Source organism: Podarcis liolepis, assembly GCF_965112155.1.
Source record: "Podarcis liolepis genome assembly, chromosome: W".
Taxonomy (NCBI): domain Eukaryota; kingdom Metazoa; phylum Chordata; class Lepidosauria; order Squamata; family Lacertidae; genus Podarcis; species Podarcis liolepis.
The window spans coordinates 31,594,587-31,618,719 of record NC_139568.1 but is presented as its reverse complement, the minus strand read 5'-3'; the positions used below and the strand labels follow the sequence as shown (position 1 = coordinate 31,618,719).

Sequence of the window (24,133 nt, the reverse complement as noted above, 5' to 3'; positions counted from 1 at the left end):
TATGCCAAACCCCACCTGGGTGATTTCAGAAAGGCTTGTGAAAAACGGATATTTGCAAGGGAAGAGGCAGCTACTTCCTTCCAAGGCACAGACCTTCTGCATTACCCCGGAGTGCCTGCTAAGCACCAATGCAAACCATGCTCATTCTCACTCCATGGCTCTATTTGCATGGTGAGGCCCTGTGACAACCCTATTCCCGAAGCTGCAAATAACTAGACACCACACAGCTGATTGGATTTTTGGGATCAAATAATGCCACAACTTTATTGGTTGCAGATGTGAAAGGTTTGGCCATAGGCACTGAGGTAAGCAATGGCACATGTCACTGACGCCCCCCCCCCATACCTGCCTCTAATGGCCAATTTGGTGGCAGGAGTACGATCTGGCCAGCAATAGACCAGTGCATAGGGGAGATGCAGTGCCCACCCGCAAAGCTGCCCGCCCAGGAAGGGCAAATGGACCTACCAATGAACTTCAGTAAATGCAGAGCAAAAGATGGGACAGCTGGGCAAGGCATAGCCTGAGATGAAACTGTAGCCGGCTCCCATAAAGCTCGGCTTTCAGCCTTTCTGAGCAATGACTGCTCCCATGAATATCCCTCATTATACTGGGGGTGAAGAGGGGGAAATGGCTTTTGATGTGACAGCAAAATGGAAGCATTCCACAGGAAAGCAGAGCATGACTTCGAGCAATGCTCATAGCTGCCTCGGTGAGCCAGCAAGGCTGCCCCAGTTACAGCCAAGAGGAAATGTCTTGGTTTACTTTAGATAGATAGATGGATGGATAGATAGTTGATAGATAGATAGATAGATAGACAGATAGATGATAGAGATATACACTGTAAAAAAAAAAGATACACACAAAAAGTGGGTATTCTTGTTGGTTTGTTTTTCTTTCTTTCTTTTTAAATAATATAAATTTTATTAGTATTTTCCACACAACAACACGAAAAATATTGAAAAATAACAACACACAAAACACAAAAACCAACATTCAAAAAAAAAATCCATATCTTACAAGTTAATAATATAAACACTAAAAAGAAAAACATTGACTTCCACCAATCCCACAACACCTCCTTTATCTCTCATTGTGTCTTCCTGTTTTCCTTATCATCTCTATCCTAACATCTAGATATAAATCCCTCTTCCTTATCCTTTCACTTCACAAGGTTATTCCAGACTCAGCCAGATTTCTGTCCTCGAACCTTGACTTTTGAGGCACTCCCATTCTTTTTTTACTTCACTTTTTGGTTTTTGTCTTATTATGTCTGTCAATTTGGCTAATTCTAAGTACAGTGGTCCCCTTCATGGATCACTGCCTTGCCGTGACGAAAGGGCTTGAATAACTCAGAGAAGCTATGAGCTATGCCGTGCAGGGCCACCCAAGATGGACAGGTCATAGTGGAGAGTTTTGACCAAAAGTGATCCACCTGGAGCAGGAACCGGAAAGCCACTCCAGTATCCCTGCCAAGAAAACTCCATGGACAAAGACAACAGCCATATAAAAGTTATGAAGCTGGAAGATGAGCCCCTCAGGTCGGAAAGCGTCCAACATGCTACTGAGGAAGAGCGGAGGACAAGTACAAGTAGATTCAGAGCTGATGAAGCGGCTGGGCCTAAGCCGAAAGGACGCTCAGTTGCGGATATGCCTGGAAGCGAAAGGAAAGTCCAATGCTGTAAAGAAAAATATTGCATGGGAACCTGGAATGTAAGAACCATGAACCTGGGTAAGTTGGATGTGGTCAAAAATGAGATGTCAAGAATAAATATTGACACCCTGGGCATCAGTGAACTAAAATGGACGGGAATGGGCAAATTCAGTTCAGATGACCATCATATCTACTACTGTGGGCAAGAATCCCGTAAAAGAAATGGAGTGGCCCTCACAGTCAACAAAAGAGTGGCAAAAGCTGTACTGGGATGCAATCTCAAAAATGATAGAATGATCTTGATACGAATCCAAGGCAGACCTTTTAACATCACAGTAATCCAGGTTTATGCACCAACCACTGGTGCTGAAGAAACTGAAATTCACCAATTATATGAAGACTTAAAACACCTTATAGAAATGACACCAAAGAAGGATGTTCTTCTCATTATAGGGGGTTGGAATGCTAAAGTAGGGAATCAAGAGATAAAAGGAACAACTGGCAAGTTTGGCCTTGGAGTTCAAAATGAAGCAGGGCAAAGGCTAATAGAGTTCTGCCAAGAGAACAAGCTGGTCATCACAAACACTCTTTTCCAACAACACAAGAGACAACTCTACACATGGACATCACCAGATGGGCAGCATCAATATCAGATTGATTATATTCTCTGCAGCCAAAGATGGAGACGCTCTATACAGTCAGCAAAAACAAGACCTGGAGCTGACTGTGGCTCAGATCATCAGCTTCTTATAGCAAAATTCAAGCTTAAACTGAAGAAAGTAGGAAAGACCACTGGGCCGGTAAGATACAATCTAAGTCAAATCCCTTATGAATACACAGTGGAAGTGAGGAACAGGTTTAAGGATTTAGATTTGGTGGACAGAGTGCCTGAAGAACTATGGATGGAGGCTCATAACATTATACAGGAGGCAGCAACTAAAACCATCCCAATGAAAAGGAAATGCAAGAAAGCAAAGTGGCTGTCCAACAAGGCCTTACAAATAGCGGGGGAGAGAAGGCAAGCAAAATGCGAGGGAGATAGTGAAAGATACAGGAAATTGAATGCAGATTTCCAAAAAATAGCAAGGAGAGACAAGAAGGCCTTCTTAACGGAGCAATGCAAAGAAATAGAGGAAAACAATAGAATGGGGAAAACCAGAGATCTGTTCAGAGAAACTGGAGATATGAAAGGAACATTTCGGACAAAGATTACCATAATAAAAGACAAAAGTGGAAAGGACCTAACAGAAGCCGAAGACATCAAGAAGAGGTGGCAAGAATACACAGAGGAACTATACCAGAAAGAAATGGATGTCTCGTATACCCCTGGTAGTGTGGTTGCTGACCTTGAGCCAGACATCCTGAAGAGTGAAGTCAAATGGGCCTTAGAAAGCACTGCTTATAACAAGGCCAGTGGAAGTGATGATATTCCAGCTGAACTATTTAAAACTTTAAAAGGTAATGCTGTTAAGGTGCTACACTCAATATGCCAGCAAATTTGGAAAACTCAGCAGTGGCCAGAGGATTGGAGAAGATCAGTCTACATCCCAATCCCAAAGACGGGAAGTGCCAAAGAATGCTCCAACTACCGCACAATTGCGCTCATTTCACACGCTAGCAAGGTTATGCTTAAAATTCTACAAGGCAGGCTTAAGCAGTATGTGGACCGAGAACTCCCAGAAGTGCAAGCTGGATTTCGAAGGGGCAGAGGAACCAGAGACCAAATTGCAAACATGCGCTGGATTATGGAGAAAGCTAGAGAGTTCCAGAAAGACATCTACTTCTGCTTCATTGACTATGCAAAAGCCTTTGACTGTGTTGACCACAGCAAACTATGGCAAGTTCTTAAAGAAATGGGAGTGCCTGATCACCTCATCTGTCTCCTGAGAAATCTCTATGTGGGACAAGAAGCTACAGTTAGAACTGGATATGGAACAACTGATTGGTTCAAAATTGGGAAAGGAGTACGGCAAGGCTGTATATTGTCTCCCTGCTTATTTAACTTATATTCAGAATTCATCATGCGAAAGGCTGGGCTGGATGAATCCCAAACCAGAATTAAGATTGCCGGAAGAAATATCAACAACCTCAGATATGCAGATGACACAACCTTGATGGCAGAAAGCGAGGAGGAATTAAAGAACCTTTTAATGAGGGTGAAAGAGGAGAGCGCAAAATATGGTCTGAAGCTCAACATCAAAAAAACGAAGATCATGGCCACTGGGCCCATCACCTCCTGGCAAATAGAAGGGGAAGAAATGGAGGCAGTGAGAGATTTTACTTTCTTGGGCTCCATGATCACTGCAGATGGTGACAGCAGTCACGAAATTAAAAGACGCCTGCTCCTTGGGAAAAAGGCGATGGCAAACCTAGACAGCATCTTAAAAAGCAGAGACATCACCTTGCCAACAAAGGTCTGTATAGTTAAAGCCATGGTTTTCCCAGTAGTGATGTATGGAAGTGAGAGCTGGACCATCAAGAAGGCTGATCGCCGAAGAATGGATGCTTTTGAATTATGGTGCTGGAGGAGACTCTTGAGAGTTCCATGGACTGCAAGAAGATCAAACGTATCTGTGAGGGTTTGATTAGCTGCTTGTGCGTGAAAACGTGCTCCCTCAGAGTTTGTGCGACCCCACAAACCTCCGTGTGTGACGGAGCTCCTCAGACATGTCTGCTCTAGTCACTAGTAGAGTCCGACAGTGGCTGTCTGCGGAAGCGTTTCCAGCAAAGAAGTTCCTTAACGGAAACGCGTCTCCTGGACTCACGGCGTGACAGTTTCCTGCGAGGTGTGGGTCTCCCTATGGGAGACTGCGATACCTCCCCACTGTTCTCGCTGGAAGCCTCCCTGAGCCCTCCCTCCTGCTCGCATTCCCTCAGAGACCCACTCCTCCCCCTGCTGGTCCCTGCTTCAGCAGTTGAGTCTCTTTCATCCTGCCTGAGTCCCTCCACCACCTGATGCTCTGATGGCAGTTCCCTGACATCCACCTCCCCTCCAGGGCCCCCCTCACCCCCTCCCAATTCCTCCCCCCTGGGAGGTGAAGGGCTAAAACCCCGAAACGAATCTTCCTCATCTTCTGACGTCTCGAACAATTCTCTCCATCGATCGTCGTCCTGGCCAGCTGAATCCTCCTCCTCTTCAGAATCTGGGAACCCCTCCAACTCCTCTTCCTCGTCGGTGGTGGCAAAGTATTCCCTTCGGAACCTCGCTACAGGCTGAGGTTTACGTGGGAACCTCTGATGAAAAGTCTCTATTAAAACCTCGTCATTGACATCCTCTGCCCTAACCCAGGTGTTTTCCGACTCCGGTTCCCCTTCCCACATTACCAAATACTCTACTTGATCTCCCTTCCACCTGGAATCGAGGATCTCCGCTACATGGTAGCTGTGTTCCTTCTCCTCCATTGCTGGTCCCCTAGTGACCCTCCCCTCACTGTCTCCTCTATACGGTGACAGCAACGACCTGTGAAAAACTGGGTGCAGCTTCATGTGGTTCGGTAACCGGAGCCTGAAAGCCACTGGATTGACCTGCTGTATGACTTCAAACGGACCCAGCCTTTTGGGTCTTAATTTCTTACAACCTCCTTTGAATGGCAACCCTTGGGTTGACAGCCACACCTGGTCCCCCACCCTGATGCTTTCACCTTCCCTTCTGTTTTTGTCTGCCTGCCTCTTATATTCCTCCTTAGCCCTGTTTAAGTTGAGTTGGAGCTGGCGATGGATCGCTTCCATTTCTTCCACGAACTGTTCTGCAGCTGGAACGCTCCAGTTCTCCCCCTCCCCCCCTGGGAAGGCTCTGGGATGGCACCCGTGATTAGCCAAAAAGGGGCTCATCCCCGTGGACACGTTCTCTGCATTGTTGTAGGCAAATTCTGCCAACGCCAGCTTCTCCACCCAATCATTCTCTCTGTCATTAACATAACACCTCAAATATTGTTGGAGAACCCCATTTGCTCTTTCCGCCTGCCCGTTGGTTTCAGGATGACGGGCCGTCGAGAAATTAACCTCTACATGCAGTAAGCTCATGAGCTTCCTCCAGAACCTGGAAGTAAATTGTTTCCCTCGGTCTGAAACCACCCTCAAGGGGGCGCCATGCAACCTAAACACATTCTCTACAAACAATTTGGCGGTTTCTTCTGCTGTAACCGCATGTGAGCAGGCTATGAAGTGGGCCATTTTAGTTAACAGGTCTACTACAACCATGATGGCTGTTTTCCCTCTAGACCTTGGCAGATCAGTCATGAAATCTATTGCCACTGCTTCCCACGGTCTCTCAGGTGTGGGCAGTGGTTCTAATAAACCAGCCGGCGCCTGCCTCTCCCCCTTGGCTCTTTGGCATTGTTCACACCCTCTCACATACTCCCGCACATCTTCCCTGACCTTGGGCCACCAAAATTCCCTGGTAACCAGCCACATGGTTTTGTGTTGCCCAAAGTGCCCTGCTGTGGGGCTATCGTGCAGCTGCTTGAGTACCTTCTCCCTCAATTCCCCTTCAGGTATATATAACGCTCCCTTATAATACAATGCCCCATTTCTCTCCTCAAAACCACCGGATTTGTCTTCCTCCCCTCTGAGATCCCTGAGTTTCCCCTGGGCGTATGCATCCTGCACCGTACCCTCTACCAATTCCCTTTGCCCCACCAGAGTCGCCCCACACACCCAGCGGTCCTCTGGAATGATATGGGTTTCTTCGGGTGCTCCCTCCCCCTCCAAATATTCAGGTTTGCGTGAGAGAGCGTCCGCCCTAACATTCTCTGGGCCTGGCACATAACAAATCTCAAAGTTAAATTTGGAGAACTCTTGGGCCCATCTCAACTGCCTTTGGTTGAGCACTCGCGCCGTTCTCCAGTACTCTAGATTTTTATGGTCCGTGCACACTTGCACTTTATGTTGTGCACCAACTAGCAGATGCCTCCATCTCCGGAACGCCTCATGAATAGCAAGCAGTTCTCGGTCGTACACCGTGTAGTTCCTCTCGGATTTGTTCAGCTTCCGCGAGAAGAAGGCACACGGACGCCACTCTGACTCCTCCTTCCCCGGCTGCAGAAGAAGCACCGCCCCTATGGCTCTGTCAGATGCGTCTGTTTCAACCCTTAGCTTCTTTCGTAAATCCACATGCAGAAGTTGTTCTTCAGAGGCGAAGGCCCTTTTCAGTTCCTCAAACGCTCGCTCCGCCTCCGCCGTCCATACAAACTTCTTTTTACTGCTGAGACAGTCAGTGATGGGCGCCGTCAGATGGGCGAAGTTGCGGATGAACTTACGATAAAAGTTTCCAAACCCTAGGAACCTCTGCACATCCTTCTTGGTTTTGGGTGTTTTCCATTCCAGCACTGCCTGTACCTTGCCGGGATCCATGGCCAATCCCTTGTCTGACAGGCGGTACCCCAGGAATTCCACCTCCTTGGTATGGAACCGACACTTCTCCAGTTTGACCCACAGCCTGTTGGCTTGCAGTCTGCTCAACACTTCTCTGACGTCTCTCACATGTTGCTCCTCATTCTCAGAATACACCAACACATCATCTAGAAAGGCAACGCAATTCTTGTAGAGCAAAGGGCCCAGCACGTGGTTCATAAAAGATTGAAAACACGCGGAGCCTGCTTGTAATCCAAATGGCATAACGAGGTATTCAAACGCCCCCAAAGGGGTAAACATGGTGGTTTTCCATTCATCCCCTTTCCTTATGCGTATCAGGTTGTACGCCCCCCTTAGATCCAGCTTTGTGAAAATCTTTCCCTTCCTCACCCTGGTCAAAATATCATCAATTCTGGGCATAGGGAACGCCACCGGTTCAGTCACTGCATTCAGCCGCCTAAAATCACATACAAGTCTCGGCTTGTCCGCATTTTTTTTGTCCACAAAGAACACTGGGCTCCCCCCTGCTGCTTTGGACTCTCTGATGAAGCCTCTCTTCAGGTTCTTGTCAATGAACCCTCGCAACTCCTGCATTTCCCTGTCTGACATGGCATACAACTTGCCCACGGGAAGCTGTGCTCCAGGGAGTAAATTGATCTGACAATCAAAGGGTCTATGAGGTGGTAGTTGGTCAGCTTCCTTCTCGCTGAACACGTCGCTGAGATCTGCATACTGTGGTGGTACCTTCACCTTCCCCATTACTTCAGTCCCTGCTAGGGTGGCTTGGGCCCCTGCTGAACCCTTCTCCCCTTTGCAGTGTTCTAGGCAATGTGCTGAACCAAAGGACACCACTCTTTGATGCCAGCCAACCAGCGGATCATGTAGAGCTAGCCAGCTCATTCCCAAAATAATGGGAGCGCCTCCCAGGGTGGCCACATTAAACGCTATCAGTTCTGTGTGCCTTGCCACCCTCATTATCATTGGGACAGTCTGCAAGCGGACTCCTCCTCCCAACAACTCCCTGCCATCAATCGTGGTCACCTGCAGGGGGTTGCTTAAAGGGATGGTCTGTATCTGGTGTTCAGCAGCAAACTCCTTGCTCATAAAATTGCAGGAGCTGCCTGAGTCCAATAGCGCCTTTATTTTTAGGGGGTGCCCATTCTGCAGCTCTAGCGACACTTCAATCACTAGAGCAGGTCGAGGAGCTTCTGGCACGGGCACTTTCACTGCTCTTTGGCCTGGCTGCAGTGCCCCAATTGTGGCAACCAGGCGTTGGCTTTTACCTGCTCCGCTCCCCCTTCTTCTCCCCCCTCAACAGCTCCCACCATCCCTTGCCATTCCTTCCTCTGGGGGCAGACTCTGGCAAAGTGACCTGGCTGTTGGCAGAGATAGCATTTCCGGGGGCCCTTTCCCTCCTTCTTAGCTCCCTCGCTGGTTTTTGAAAATGCGCGCGCGCGCTGTTCCGATTTCCATCGGCTCTGCCGGCGGGAAAGCTGGCTCAGGAATGTCTGGAATGCGGAACTCCTTCCAACGTTCCCCTCTCCCTTCCCGCCTCTCCAAGGCTCTTGCCTCCTGCCGCGCTCCTATGGTCAGCGCAGATTTGGTCAGCTGATCCATAGACTCCGCCCTGGGGCTCCGTGCCAGCTCGTCTTTCACCCCCGAAGAAAGACCTTCTTCAAATAGCATTTGAACGGGTGCCGCCGATAAATCCCAACTCAGTCTGTGAATCAGCATGGTAAACTCAGTCCAATATTCACGGACAGATCGACTTCCCTGCTTACAAGCCATTAGCTGTCTGCGCACCACCCCTTCCTCAATATCGCTGGAAAACATGATATCCATTGCACGAAAGAACTTCATTGTGTCCTTTAGTATGTCATTGTGCGTTGCCATTAGGGGTCGAACCCAGTCTCTAGCCCCTTTCTCAAGATGCCCAATTACAAAAGCAACTCGCGATTCCTCATCAGGGAACTCATCGAACTGCACATTAAGGGCATATTGCATCTCTGTCCTAAAAGCATGGTAGTCCTTGGGGTCCCCCCCAAATTTCTGCACCAATCCTGGTACCTTTCTGGGAAATTGAGTGGCTCTCCCCTTCTTGTCTGCATCCTGAGCCCTTCTCTCCTCCAGCCTCGCCGTCTGCAGGGCCAGTTGAACCTCCAACGCTCGGTATCTATCTTCCAAGCTTGGACCAGCTCCAGCCCCTGCTCCTCCGGTTCCGGTTGGTTCGCTCATGATGCCTTCTCTTGCACAGGCAGCGTACAAAGACTGTCGGACTGCTGTGAGGGTTTGATTAGCTGCTTGTGCGTGAAAACGTGCTCCCTCAGAGTTTGTGCGACCCCACAAACCTCCGTGTGTGACGGAGCTCCTCAGACATGTCTGCTCTAGTCACTAGTAGAGTCCGACAGTGGCTGTCTGCGGAAGCGTTTCCAGCAAAGAAGTTCCTTAACGGAAACGCGTCTCCTGGACTCACGGCGTGACAGTTTCCTGCGAGGTGTGGGTCTCCCTATGGGAGACTCCGATACCTCCCCACTGTTCTCGCTGGAAGCCTCCCTGAGCCCTCCCTCCTGCTCGCATTCCCTCAGAGACCCACTCCTCCCCCTGCTGGTCCCTGCTTCAGCAGTTGAGTCTCTTTCATCCTGCCTGAGTCCCTCCACCACCTGATGCTCTGATGGCAGTTCCCTGACAGTATCCATTCTTAAGGAAATCAGCCATGAGTGCTCACTGGAAGGACAGATCGTGAAGCTGAGGCTCCAATACTTTGGCCACCTCATGAGAAGAGAAGACTCCCTGGAAAAGTTAAGGCTTTCTGGGAAATGATCTATAATGAGTTAAAAAAGGTATTTAAGTATACCTTCCTTAAGAAACCAGAGGCCTTCCTTCTGGGCATTGTCGGCCAAGGGGTGTTAAAGAAAGATAGAACCTTTTTTATGTATGCAACAACAGCAGCAAGAATACTCATCGCAAAGCACTGGAAGACCCAAGATTTACCCACACTGGAAGAATGGCAGACACAACTGATAGATTACATGGAACTGGCTGAAATGACTGGCAGAATTCGGGACCTGGGAGAAGAGACCATGGAAGAGGACTGGAAAAAAATTAAAGACTATTTACAAAAACACTATAAACTGTATGAATGTTAGGAGAATGCACGATTGAAAGTAACACGGCAGCAGTAATTTTGTTGTAAGATATATGAGAATAAGCGAGGTTTAAGGAAATGATGAAATTTGAAGTAACACTATGTTCAAATCAAGCAGTTTAATTAATGATAAAGTTATTTAAAATTTGGGACATAATATCTGAGATTTATAAAATAAGAACTGAAATAAGGTAATAAATTGTTGTCTATAACTAGGTGACTGAGAACGCAGGGAAGGGTGATGTGAGGAAGTCCAAAGATTATGAAAATATGATTCATGAACAATTGTATTTTATATGTATTTTTCTTTTATTCTTTGTCTACTTCTTAACTTTGCTTTGACTTTTTCTTTCTGTTTGGTGAGGGTATTTTATATGTTTGGTGGTTTGTTTGTTGTTTAATTTTTTTTTTGCAATAAATATCTTTAAAAAAAAAAGAGAGAGAGAAGACTCCCTGGAAAAGACCCTGATGTTGGGAAAGATTGAGGGCACAAGAAGAAGGGGACGACAGAGGATGAGATGGTTGGACAGTGTTCTCAAAGCTACAAACATGAGTCTGACCAAACTGCAGGAGGCAGTGGAAGACAGGAGTGCCTGGAGTGCTCTGGTCCATGGGGTCATGAAGAGTCAGACATGACTAAACGACTAAACAACAACAAAGTACAGTGGTACCTCTGGTTACTTACTTAATTCATTCCGAAGGTCCGTTCTTAATCTGAAACTGTTCTTAACCTGAAGCACCACTTTAGCTAATGGGGCCTCCCGCTGCTGCTGCTGCGCCGCCGCTGTGCGATTTCTGTTCTCATCCTGAAGCAAATTTCTTAACCCAAGGTACTATTTCTGGGTTAGCGGAGTCTGTAACCTGAAGCGTATGTAACCCGAGGTACCACTGTATTCTGAAAGCTTACATAACCACTCTCCCCTAGTGGGTAACTGATTCCCTTTCCAATACTTAGCCACCAGGATTCTTGCTGCAGACGTTGCGTATAAGAAAAAAATTGTTTTGTCTTTTGGAATATCATCATTTAAAATTCCTAAAAGGAATGCCTCTGGCCTTTTACTATATGATATTCTTAGTATTTTCTTTATTTCTTCATGGATCATGCTCCAAAATTTCCCAATTTCGGGGCATATCCACCACATATGGTAGAAGGTTCCTTTTTCCCCCTTACATCTCCAGCACTTATTATTATATGTTTTATTCATTTTTGCCAGCCTTTCTGGTGCCAGGTACCACCTGTGATGCATTTTCATATAGTTCTCTCTTATTAGGTAACATGCTGTAAAATTTATATTTTTTGTCCATAATCTTTCCCATTCATTATATTCAATTGGGTGGCCCAGATCTTCTTCCCATTTTTTAATAGCGTCTCCTTTTTCCTCCTTTTCTATTTTCCCATTTTGTAACAGTTTATATATTTTTGAGAGAGTCTGTTGGTTGTTATATAAGATTTCCTTCTCCCATACCGAGATTGTTTTTATCAAACCCCTTAAGCTTATTATCCTTCTCAAATATTGTTTTTAATTGGAAATATTCTAACCAATTCACCCCCCTCTCTTATAATTCTTCAAATTTCTTTACTGTCGGGCAATCTTTTATCTCTTCTACGAGTTCCCTATATGTTAGCCAACTGTCTTTGATATTGTTTCTATGCAAGGCTGATGACTCTATAGGTGATAGCCACCAGGGAGTTTTGGCTGTTACTATTGTTTTATTTCTTTCCCAATCTTCGAATAGGGCCTTTCTCACCAGATGATTAGTGAAGCCTCTATGTGCTTTTATTTTATTGTGACCCAGGTAGCCATACCACCCGAAAACTTTGTCCCAGCCCTCCAGGTTTAAGATTTCAGTATCTGTCAGTAACATCCAATCTTTCAGCCATGTCATGCATGCAGCCTCAAAATGCAGCTTAAGGTTTGGGACTGCGAACCCGCTCCTTTCTCTAGGTGTAGTGGTTTGGAGTTACTCGTGCGTAAACTGTCCCCTTTTGGAGCTTGGCTGCCTGGGTTAAACCGTCCTGACTGCACAGCCCATCTCAGCGTGGCTGCCTCAGTCACTCGCAGAGTCTGTCTGTGGGCATTTCTTAAACCGTTGCCAGCATAAGAGTTGCTTGACTCCCAATCGTCTCCGCCTCTCATTGCGCGGGAGTCTCCTGCGCAAGGAGGGCGTGGGTAGTGGAGGACCAGGGCTCTCCTCACTAACTTCCAAGGAAGAATCCCGGAGCCCTTCCACCTCCTCTCCCATTTGCTCTCCTGGATCCTTGGTGTTACGCTGATTTCCTTCCCCCTCCTTCAAGCTGCGTCTCCCCCTAGTGCTTGTACCTTCCCCTGCAGAATCGGAGAGCCTCTCCTTCGCCTGTTGCTCTGATGTCAGTTTCCTGACATCCACCTCCCCTCCAGGACCCCCCAACCCCCGCTCGACCTGTGGAATCGATTTCTCTCTCTTCCTCAGCCGACGAGACGGGGAAACCCCTGAAGGAACCGTCACCCTCCTCAGTGGATTCGAAAACCTCTGTCCACCTGCTTTGGTTCCCACCCACGGGGTGACCCTCCCAGTCCGATTCTTCCTCGGATTCTGAAAACCCCTCAAAACTCTCTTCGTCATCTGTGGTTCCAAATTGTTCCTCCCAGAACCTCTCTAAGGGTTTGGGCTTGTCTGGGAAACGGCGATGGAATACTTCCACCATATACCTGTCATCGACGGCTTCCGCGGGAACCCACGTGTTTTCTGACCTGGGCTCCCCTTCCCAAGCCACCAAGTACTCCACCTGACGACCTCGCCACCTCGAATCAATTATTTCCGTGGCCGAGCTCTGGTGTTCCCTTTCTTCTACCTGCGGTTGTGGGATGACTCCTACCCCCCGCCCCGGGAATTCCCACCCCTCCCTGTGTGGTGAGAGCAAGGACCTGTGGAACACAGGGTGTATTTTCATACTGTCGGGCAACTTGAGCTTGAATGCTACGGGGTTTACCTGTTGTGTTACCTCAAATGGCCCCAGCCGTCGGGGCTGCAACTTCTTACACCCTCCCTTAAAGGGTAACCCTTGAGTGGACAGCAACACCCGGTCCCCCACCCGTATGGTTTCCCCTTCCCTGCGGTGCTTGTCTGCTTGCTTCTTGTAAATCGCCTTGGCCCTCTCTAAGTTCATCTTAAGTTGCTGGTGTAGGGCCTCCATTTCTTCCACGAACTGCTCCGCCGCGGGTACACTCCAGCTTTGCTCCTCACTCCCCGGGAAGGCTCTGGGATGGCACCCATAATTGGCCATAAACGGACTCATTCCCGTCGACACGTGTTCAGCGTTATTGTACGCAAATTCCGCCAGCGCTAGTTTCTCTACCCAATCATTCTGCCTCTCGCTGACGTAGCAGCGTAAGTATTGTCAGAGTATACTGTTTGCCCTTTCCGCTTGCCCATTGGTCTCTGGGTGCCTTGCTGTCGAGAACCCCACCTCTACTTGCAGCAAGCTCATGAGCTTCCTCCAGAACCGGGAAGTGAATTGTTTTCCGTGGTCGGAGATAACCCTCAAGGGGGCGCCATGCAACCTGAAAATGTGCTCTATGAACAATCGTGCCGTCTCTTCGGCCGTCACCGCATATGAGCAGGCTATAAAATGGCACACTTTGGTCAGTAAGTCGACTACTACCATGACCGCGGTTCCCCCCCGTGATTTGGGCAAATCAGTCATAAAATCAATGGACACCACCTCCCAGGGTTTGCTCGGTGTGGGTAAGGGTTCCAGTAAACCTGCTGGTACCGTTCGCTCCCCTTTAGCCCTTTGGCAGCGGTCGCACCCTCGTACATATTCCCGTACATCCTCCCTCACCCGTGGCCACCAGAACTGTCTGGTGACCAACATCATCGTTTTGTGCTGTCCAAAGTGCCCCGCTGTGGGGTTGTCGTGGAGTTGTTTGAGTACCCTTTCTCTTAGAGCTCCCCCCGGTACATACATGGCCCCTCTATAGTACAACACCCCTTCCTTTTCCTCAAATCCTTCTGGTGCCTCTCTCCCATCTCGGAGCTCCCTGATTTTAGCTCGTGCGAATTCATCGTTCCTAGTAAGCCCTGCCAGTTCTCTTTTGCCCACTAGAGTTCCCCCACACACCCATCGGTCCTCAGGTATGATGTGTTGTGTCTCCGGCGGCCCCTCTCCTTCGAAGTACTCTGGCTTCCGCAAGAGAGCGCCCGCTCTCACGTTTTCCTCTCCGGGCACATACTGGATTTCAAAAGAAAACTTGGAGAATTCCTGCGCCCAGCGAATCTGTCTCTGGTTGAGCACTCGTGCAGTCCTCCAGTATTCCAAGTTCTTGTGATCTGCACAAACCTGGATCTTGTGCTGCGCCCCTATCAGTAGGTGACGCCAACGACGAAAGGCAGCGTAGATCGCGAGCAGTTCTCAGTCATACACGGTATAGTTTTGCTCCGACTTGCTCAGCTTCCTCGAGAAAAAGGCACACGGTTTCCATTCCTGTTTGCTCCGCCCGGGCTGCAAAAGAACTGCCCCTATGGCTCTGTCAGCCGCGTCGGTCTCTAGCCTCAGGGGTTTCTCCAAGTCTACGTGTGATAGTTGCTCTTCCGACGCGAACGCCTTCTTCAATCTTTCAAAGGACTGCTGAGCTTCCTCCGTCCACACAAACTTCTTTTGCTACTGAGACAGTCCGTGATGGGTGCGGTCAAGTGCGCAAAGTTCTTTATGAACTTCCTATAGAAGTTGCTGAAACCAAGGAACCTTTGTACGTCCTTCCGTGTCCTTGGGGGCTTCCATTCCAAAACTGCCTGCATCTTGCTTGGGTCCATCGCTAAGCCCTTGTCAGACAACTTGTACCCCAGAAACTCCACTTCTCTGGCATGAAACTGACATTTCTCTAGCTTGACCCACAACTGGTGTTTCTGCAATCATTGTAGCACTTCCCTGACATCTCGTACATGTTGCTCCTCGCTTTCCGAATAAATCAAGACGTCGTCCAGGAAGGCCACACAGTTCTTGTAAAGCAGAGACCCCAACACATGGTGCATGAAACCTTGAAAACAGGCGGAGCCTGATTGTAATCCAAAAGGCATAACTAAATATTCAAAGGCCCCTAGGGGGGTGAACATGGTGGTCTTCCATTCATCCCCCTCCCTCATCCTGATCAGGTTGTAAGCCCCCCTGAGGTCTAGTTTGGTAAAAATCTTTCTCTTCCTCACCCTCGTCAAAATGTCGTCAATTCTGGGCATTGGGAAAGTCACTGGTTCCGACACCGAATTTACGGCCCTAAAGTCCACTACAAGCCTGGGTTTGTCCGTGTCTTTTTTGTCCACAAAAAACACTGGACTGCCCCCCACTGCTTTCGACTCTCTTATGAATCCTCTCTTTAGGTTCTTGTCAATAAACTCCCGTAACTCCTTCATCTCCCTGTCCGACATGGCATACAGCTTACCCACCGGCAGCTGCGCACCCGGGAGCAAATTGATTTGGCAGTCAAAGGGCCTGTGGGGTGGTAGCCTATCTGCCTCCTTCTCACTGAAGACCTCCTTCAGATCAGCATATTGTGGCGGCACCTCCCCCTTCCGTCCCACTGCCATTCCTGCCGCTCGGGCAACACTCATCCTGGGTGTTTCCCCTCCTAGGCAGTGCTCCAGGCAGTAGGCTGACCCAAAGCTGACTGTCCTCTGATACCACGCCACCACGGGATCATGTTGTGCTAGCCAGCTCATTCCTAATATTATTGGGGGTCCTGCTAGTGAGGCAACGTGAAAGGCGATCATCTCTGAGTGCCTAGACACCCTCATTCTCATTGGTGGGGTCTGGTGGGTCACTTCCCCTCCAATAAGCTCCCTCCCATCAATGGTGGTTACTTGCAAGGGAAAATCCAAAGGTAGCAAGTGAAGCTGGTGCTCTAATGCAAAGTCCCTGCTGAAGAAATTGCAGGAGCTCCCTGAGTCCAGCATTCCCTGAACCTTGACTGGGTGCCCATTCGGGAGTTCTAGCACCACCTCAATGGCTATCGCTGCCCTTGGGGAATCTGGTTTGGGCACTTTTACTGGTTGCTGGCCTGGCTGCTGTGCCCGCTGACTGGCAGCCAAGCGTTCCCGTTTCCCTGTTCCTGTGTCTGTTGCTCTTCCTCCTCACCTCCCATGGCCCCCACCATTCCTTGCCAGGCCTTTCTCTGCGGGCAGACTCTGGCAAAATGTCCTGGCCGCTGGCAGAGGAAACATTTCTTGGTCGTTTTTACGTTCTTTCCCACCCTCTTGCGCCCTTTGCTGGAGTTTGAACCTTCCTGGGCGCGCGCACCACCTATTTCCATTGTCTCCTCCGGCGGGGAAAGCTGCCTTGGTATTTCAGGAATGCGGTATTCATGGTAACGCTGCTCTCTCCTTTCCCGCCTCTCCTGCGCCCGCGCTTCCTGCCATACACCAATCGCAAGTGCTGCTTTGGTCAGCTGGTCCATGGACTGTGGGCGGGGTGCGTGCGAAAGCTCATCCTTGACCGTTGGTGACAACCCCTCCTCAAACAACATTTGTATGGGTTCAGAGTCCAGCTGCCACCCGAGACGGTGAACTATCATAGCAAAACGTGACCAGTAGTCTCTAACCAGTAGTTGGGCAATAGGGGCAGTACAGGATTCCTTTTGGTGTACCGACCTCCCCACTACACCAAGGATTCCCTGTCCGAGCTGCTTCAGGTCGTGGCGGATGTTCTCCTGGAGAAACCTAGTTTGGTCGTCCTAGGGGATTTTAACATCCACGCCGACACGACCTTACAAGGGGCCGCTCGGGACTTCGTGGAAAGCATGGCCTCCATGGGGCTGTCCCTGAATAAGTTGGGCCCAACTCATAGTCATGGACATGCCTTAGACCTGGTATTCACCTCTAGTGACGTGGGTGATCTGACACTAAGTAAAAGTGGAACCAAAGAAGTGCCATGGTCAGATCACTTCCTGGTGCAACTGGACTTCTCCATGACCCTTCCCCTCTGCAGGGAGGTGGGACCAATTTGGATGGTCCGCCCCCGCCACTTAATGGATCCAAATGGTTTCCAGAGAGTGGTAGGGGATGCTTTATCCCATGTTGATGGCCTTTCAGCTGATTCCCTGGTGGCCCGCTGGAATGTGGAGTTAACCAGGGCTATCGACTGTCTGGCTCCGAAGCGCCCTCTCCGATTGCATGGAGCCCGGACAGCCCCGTGGTTTTCTTCGGAGCTGAGGGCGATGAAACAATCACTGAGACGGCTAGAGCGTCGGTGGCAGAAAACTCACTCCGAATCAATGTAATAGACATTCTGGAAAAGCTAGAGGTGAATATAAACACTAAAGCAGTATTGATTTTCGTTGACGCAGAGAAAGCCTTCGACAATATCTCTTGGAGTTTTATGATAAAGAATCTTCATGGGATGGGGGTAGGTCAAGGTTTTGAAAATGGTATGGCTGCAATATATTCTGAACAAAAAGCTAAATTGATTGTGAACAATGTAGTGACTGAGGAACTTAAGATAGAAAAAGGAACAAGACAGGGGTGCCCAATTTCCCCATTACTTTTTATTTCAGTTCTGGAGGTGTTGCTGAATATGATAAGGAATGACCAGCAGGTTAAAGGAGTGCAGGTCGGAGCTAAACATTACAAGTTAAGAGCGTTTGCAGATGACCTAGTATTGACTTTGCAAGAGCCAAACACTAGTACGAAAAAGGTCTTAGAAATAATACAACAGTTTGGCCAGGTAGCTGGATTTAAGTTGAACAAACAAAAAACTAAAGTTTTAGGGAAAAACCTAACAGATATGGAAAAGGAGAAATTCCAAGAGGAGACAGGGTTGACAGTGGTCAAGAAGGTGAAATACCTAGGGGTTTACTTAACATCTAAAAATGTGAATTTGTACAAGGACAATTATGAAAAATGTTGGTCAGAAATTAAAAAAGATCTAGAAATATGGTCAAATTTGAAATTGTCAATGTTAGGCCGAATCGCTGTGATCAAAATGAATGTTTTGCCTAGAATGCTATTTTTATTTCAGACCTTACAGATTCTTGACAAGATGGAATGCTTCAAGAGGTGGCAGAAAGACATCTCGAAATTTGTCTGGCAGGGCAAAAAGCCCAGAATCAAATTTAAAATATTGACAGATGCTAAAGAAAGAGGGGGTTTTGCCCTGCCGGACTTAAAATTGTATTATGAGGCAGCAGCTTTCTGCTGGCTGAAAGAATGGATGCTCCTCGAGAACACGGACATTTTGGATCTGGAAGGTTTTAACAATGCTTTTGGTTGGCATGCATATCTATGGTATGACAAAGTTAATAGTGCCTTTAAAAACCACATTGTTAGAAAAGCATTAATTAATGTTTGGATAAGATATAAAGATCTATTGGAAAACAAAACCCCTAGATGGGTGTCACCAGTGGAGGCTAAAGCAGTGAAGAAACTCAATATGGAGGTCGGATGGCCGAAGTATTGGGAAATTTTAGAACAGGATGGAGATAAGTTCAAACTACAAAGTCATGAGAAATTGAAACATAAAGTACAAAATTGGTTTCAATATCGTCAAATAATGGAATTTTACAAACAGGACAGGAAAATTGGTTTCCAGGTGGAAAAATCAAAACTAGAAACCGAACTGTTAGAACCCAATACTAAGAATTTATCTAGAATGTATAACTTGTTGCTGAAATGGAGTACACAGGATGAAACAGTCAAATCGGCTATGATTAAGTGGGCACAGGATGTTGGACATAACATTATGTCAGCTGACTGGGAATGGTTATGGAACACCGGTATTAAATTTACGGCATGTAATGCCTTAAAGGAAAACATTATGAAAATGGTCTATAGGTGGTACATGACTCCAGTCAAGCTGGCAAAAATTTATCACTTGCCCGACAACAAATGTTGGAAATGTAAAGAGACTGAAGGTACCTTCTACCACCTTTGGTGGACATGCCCGAAGATTAAGGCCTTCTGGGAAATGATCTATAATGAAATGAAAAAGGTACTTAAATGTACCTTTCCTAAAAAACCAGAGGCCTTTCTCTTGGGCATGGTCGGCCAATTGGTGTCAAAGAAGGATAGAACTTTTTTTATGTACGCTACAACAGCAGCAAGAATACTTATCGCAAAGTACTGGAAGACACAAGATCTACCCACTCTGGAAGAATGGCAGATGAAAGTGATGGACTATATGACATTGGCTGAGATGACAGGCAGAATCCGCGACCAACGAAAAGAGACGGTGGAAGAAGAATGGAGGAAATTTAAAAGTTATCTTAAGGACTACTATAAACTTAATGAATGTTAAAATGTTATGGTTTTTAGGAACAAAGGGGTACAGTGATATAAGGCCAGAATATAAAGAGGATTAAGATGACAGAGGTTGGAAAGTAACAACTGGGAGTTGCTGTGAGATTTTGGACTTTGGGATGCAGAAAGGAGGGGTATGGGGAAGTCCAAGAAAAGAGGTTTATGAAAATATGTTTGAAATTATACGTGTATGTCTGTCTTTTTAAGTGTTTGTTTGTTTCGTAAAAACTTTGTAAAACCAATAAAAATTTTATTAAAAAAAAAAAAGAAAACTCACTCCGAATCTGACCGGACACAGGTTAGAGCTCAACGTCGAGCCTACCAAGTGGCGATAGCGACGGCGAAGAAGACTTTCTTCACCGCCTCTATTGCATCTGCAGAAAATAGTAGCAGGAGACTCTTTCAGGTGGTCCGCAATTTAACGGAACCACCTTTACCTTGTAAAGACCCCAAGATCTCCTGCAACGATTTTGCAAAGTTTTTTGCAGATAAAATCACTCATATTCGGAAGGAGCTAGACACCACCGTGGGAGCAGGGCTGGGGCGGGAGAGTGCTAGAGCCCTGTCTGGTCAAGTTGCATGGAATCAATTTCAATCCGTTACCCCCGAGGATGTGGACAGGCTGCTTGGACACGTGAAACAAACCACCTGTCTCCTTGATCCTTGCCCATCCTGGCTAATAAAAGCAAGCCGGGAAGGGCTGGGCGATGGGCTCTGCGGGGTGGTGAATGCTTCCCTCTGTGAGGGAACATTCCCAGATCCGCTGAAAGAGGCGGTCATTAAACCGCTTCTTAAAAAACCATCTTTAGACCCGGCCAGTATGGCCAACTATCGCCCAGTCTCAAATCTTCCATTCTTGGGCAAGGTGATTGAGCGTGTGGTTGCTGAACAACTCCAGGCACGCCTGGAGGATGCGGGCCATTTGGATCCCTTCCAATCAGGGTTCAGGCCTCATCATGGGACTGAAACTGCCTTGGTCGCACTAGTTGATGATCTCCGGCGAGCTAGAGACAAAGGTGAGAGTTGTTTCCTAGTTCTGCTGGATCTCTCAGCGGCCTTTGATACAATCGACCATAACATCCTTCTGGACCGTCTAGAGGGGTTGGGAGCTGGGGGCACTGTTATACAGTGGTTTCGCTCCTTCCTCCTGGGCCGTGTTCAGAAAGTGGTGGTGGGGGATGAGTGTTCAGACCCTTGGGCCCTCACTTGTGGGGTGCCTCAGGGTTCCGTCCTCTCCCCATGCTTTTTAACATCTATATGAAGCCGCTGGGAGAGATCATCAGGGGGTTTGGACTGGGTGTCCATCAATATGCAGATGATACCCAGCTCTACCTTTCTTTCAAATCAGAACCAGTGAAGGCGGTGAAGGTCCTGTGTGAGTGCCTGGAGGCGGTTGGAGGATGGATGGCGGCTAACGGATTGAAGTTGAATCCTGACAAGACAGAAGTACTGTTCTTGGGGGACAGGGGGCGGGCTGGTGTGGAGGACTCCCTGGTCCTGAATAGGGTAACTGTGCCCCTGAAGGACCAGGTGCGTAGCCTGGGAGTCATTTTGGACTCACAGCTGTCCATGGAGGCACAGGTCAATTCTGTATCCAGGGCAGCTGTCTACCAACTCCACCTGGCACGCTGGCTGAGACCCTACCTGCCCGCGGCCTGTCTGGCCAGAGTGGTGCATGCTCTAGTTATCTCCCGCTTGGACTACTGCAATGCGCTCTACGTGGGGCTACCTTTGAAGGTGACTCGGAAACTACAGCTAATCCAGAATGCGGCAGCTAGACTGGTGACTGGGTGCGGCCGCCGAGACCACATAACACCGGTCTTGAAAGACCTACATTGGCTCCCAGTACGTTTCCGAGCACAATTCATAGTGCTGGTGTTGACCTTTAAAGCCCTAAACGGCTTCGGCCCAGTATACCTGAAGGAGCGTCTTCACCCCCATCGTTCTGCCCGGACACTGAGGTCCAGGGCCGAAGGCCTTCTGGCGGTTCCCTCATTGCGAGAAGCGAAGCTACAGGGAACCAGGCAGAGGGCCTTTTCGGTGGTGGCGCCCGCCCTGTGGAATGCCCTCCCATCGGATGTCAAGGTGATGGACAACTACCTGACATTCAGAAGACATCTTAAGGCGGCCCTATTCAGGGAAGCTTTTAATGTATGATATTTTAGTGGTTTTTGGTTTCTGTGGAAGCCGCCCAGAGTGGCTGGGGAAACCCAGCCAGATGGGCGGGGTACAAATAATAAATTATTATTATTATTATTATTATTATTATTATTATTATTATTATTATTATAACTGACTGGTCTCCCTGTTTACAATTCATCAGTTCCCGTTTTGTCACACTTTGTTGCACATCACTGGAAAACATTGCATCCATCACCTGGAAAAATTTCCCCAGGTCCTGCATGGCAGCATTTTGCGTCGCCATAAGGGGCCTGATCTTCTCTCTAGCCCCATCCTGCAGGTGCCCCACAATATAGGCAACCCGCGTTGCGTCATCTTCAAAATCGCTATGTTGCAGTTTCAAGGCGTATTCTATTTCTGTTCTAAACGCCCCATAATCTTGAGGTCTCCCCCCAAACTTATGCACCAGTCCCGGTACCTTCCTTGCTATGGGGGTGGGCCTCCCCTGGGCATCCTGAGACCGTCGTTCGTCCAGCCTCGCTGTCAAGAGGGCTATGTGCTGTTCCAAGTCGCGGTTTCTCTCCTCCAGCGATTGTCCTCCAGCAGCCCCCTCCGTGGCTCTGACTTCTCCAGTCTTACTCATGATGCCGCCTACTTGTTGCGCACGAGCAACTTTCGGTGACAGACAGACTGCTGTAGTGGTTTGGAGTTACTCGTGCGTAAACTGTCCCCTTTTGGAGCTTGGCTGCCTGGGTTAAACCGTCCTGACTGCACAGCCCATCTCAGTGTGGCTGCCTCAGTCGCTCGCAGAGTCTGTCTGTGGGCGTTTCTTAAACCGTTGCCAGCATAAGAGTTGCTTGACTCCCAATCATCTCCGCCTCTCATTGCGCGGGAGTCTCCTGCGCAAGGAGGGCGTGGGTAGTGGAGGACCAGGGCTCTCCTCACTAACTTCCAAGGAAGAATCCCGGAGCCCTTCCACCTCCTCTCCCATTTGCTCTCCTGGATCCTTGGTGTTACGCTGATTTCCTTCCCCCTCCTTCAAGCTGCGTCTCCCCCTAGTGCTTGTACCTTCCACTGCAGAATTGGAGAGCCTCTCCTTCGCCTGTTGCTCTGATGTCAGTTTCCTGACACTAGGCTACATCAATACTTTGAAACTTACTCTTGGCTTCTTACCTTGCCAGATAAAATTAGAAAGATCCCTTTGCCAGCCTTTAAAACATTTTGTCCCAATAATTATTGGGATCGTAGGACTTCCGGTCAGCGCCAGCAACCAATGGCGGATTCCTTCTGAGCTCCGGAGGGGATCAGCTCCGCGGGACTGGGTCTTGCCGCTGCAGCGAAGCGGGGACCCTAAAAAATCACAGGCGGCGAAGCCTGTGAGCGTGGAGACTCGGCGGGCACCATTTGCACCCCCCAAGCTGCGAAGGAGTCTTTTTAAAGGCTCCAGAACGGGACGGGGTGAGCGGCGCGGGGCTGAGAGTCGACTACCCATTCCACGGAGTGAAGCCGCACGGCCATTGTCGGAGAGCACTGATTTCTTTCTGGACATTTGGACTCTAAAGCAACTACCCGTGAGTAGGTTTAATCGACTTAATTGGAGGAAAAATTGAAATTTGGCACCGAAACGGGAAAGGCATAAACAGGAAGTCTGCCTTTCCGGCTTGTAAACAGATTAAAGCAAAGAGACTGTAAAGCTGTAACTTTGAAAGATGTTATTTAAAGGCTTAAATTCCAACATCAAAAAAGTGGTTCCCCTCCTGTTTGCAGGAGAGGAGGGGAGAAGTTTGAGCATTAGTTACCTGCAAGAAAAGGGGGAAGTAAAGATATATCCGCTGCCTCAAAACCCTGGGAACGGACTGCCTTTGACAGGGAAGCTGATCAGTGGGAAGACTGTCAGCACGTTAAAGGTAAAGACTCCTGAAATAATTCTGTGAAAGATACATTGTTTTAAGACTGCTCTTGACTATAAAGTAACTTTTAAGGACATTGAAACTGTGGCTTTTAAGGGATATGGGGGACATATAAGGACCATATTTGTTTCAAAAAGTTATAAAGTGAAGTTTGAAGTGTGTCCCCCAGAGGAGACTTTGTTGCAACAACAATTAAGCCACTGAGCAACTAAGCCATTGGAAAATTCCTTTTCAAAACAAATCTACCAGGCATGAGACTGACTTTGGGTTTTCATGAGAGTGTTATGGCAAATGATAAAGGGAAGATAGAGTTGGCACAGGAAAAAGTTACCAGGTCTGGCAGACAATACAAGGCTGACATTACACATCAGCGAAGGGTTTCAATATCTGGAGCAGCAGGCATAGTAGGAGCGGCTGCTTTGCAAGCAAAATCAAAAGTTATGTCACCTGAAGACGTATTGGCTCAGGCACTTGGCAAAATTAATGAATCCTTGGAAAATCTAACTAAACAGGTAGCAGAGACAAACAAACAAGTAGCAGAAACAAATAAACAAGTGGCTGAGGCCTCAGTAAAAATTGATTTGAACACTACAAGCATTAATGAACTGGGAAAGAAGGTGAATTCTAATATACAGTCCATCGAAAAACTATTAAAGGAATCGGCCACGACTCAGAAGATTGCAGAAGAAG

At 48.0% G+C, this 24,133-nt stretch overlaps 1 long non-coding RNA gene across 1 annotated transcript; it reads left to right on the top strand.

Moving 5' to 3' along the window:
- Positions 1–1,282: 1,282 nt before the first annotated feature.
- Positions 1,283–22,682, top strand: LOC310697746. Its single transcript, XR_014521188.1, has 3 exons — positions 1,283–1,297; positions 11,051–12,094; positions 22,668–22,682. It is a non-coding gene; the product is annotated as an uncharacterized lncRNA (long non-coding RNA).
- Positions 22,683–24,133: the final 1,451 nt, after the last annotated feature.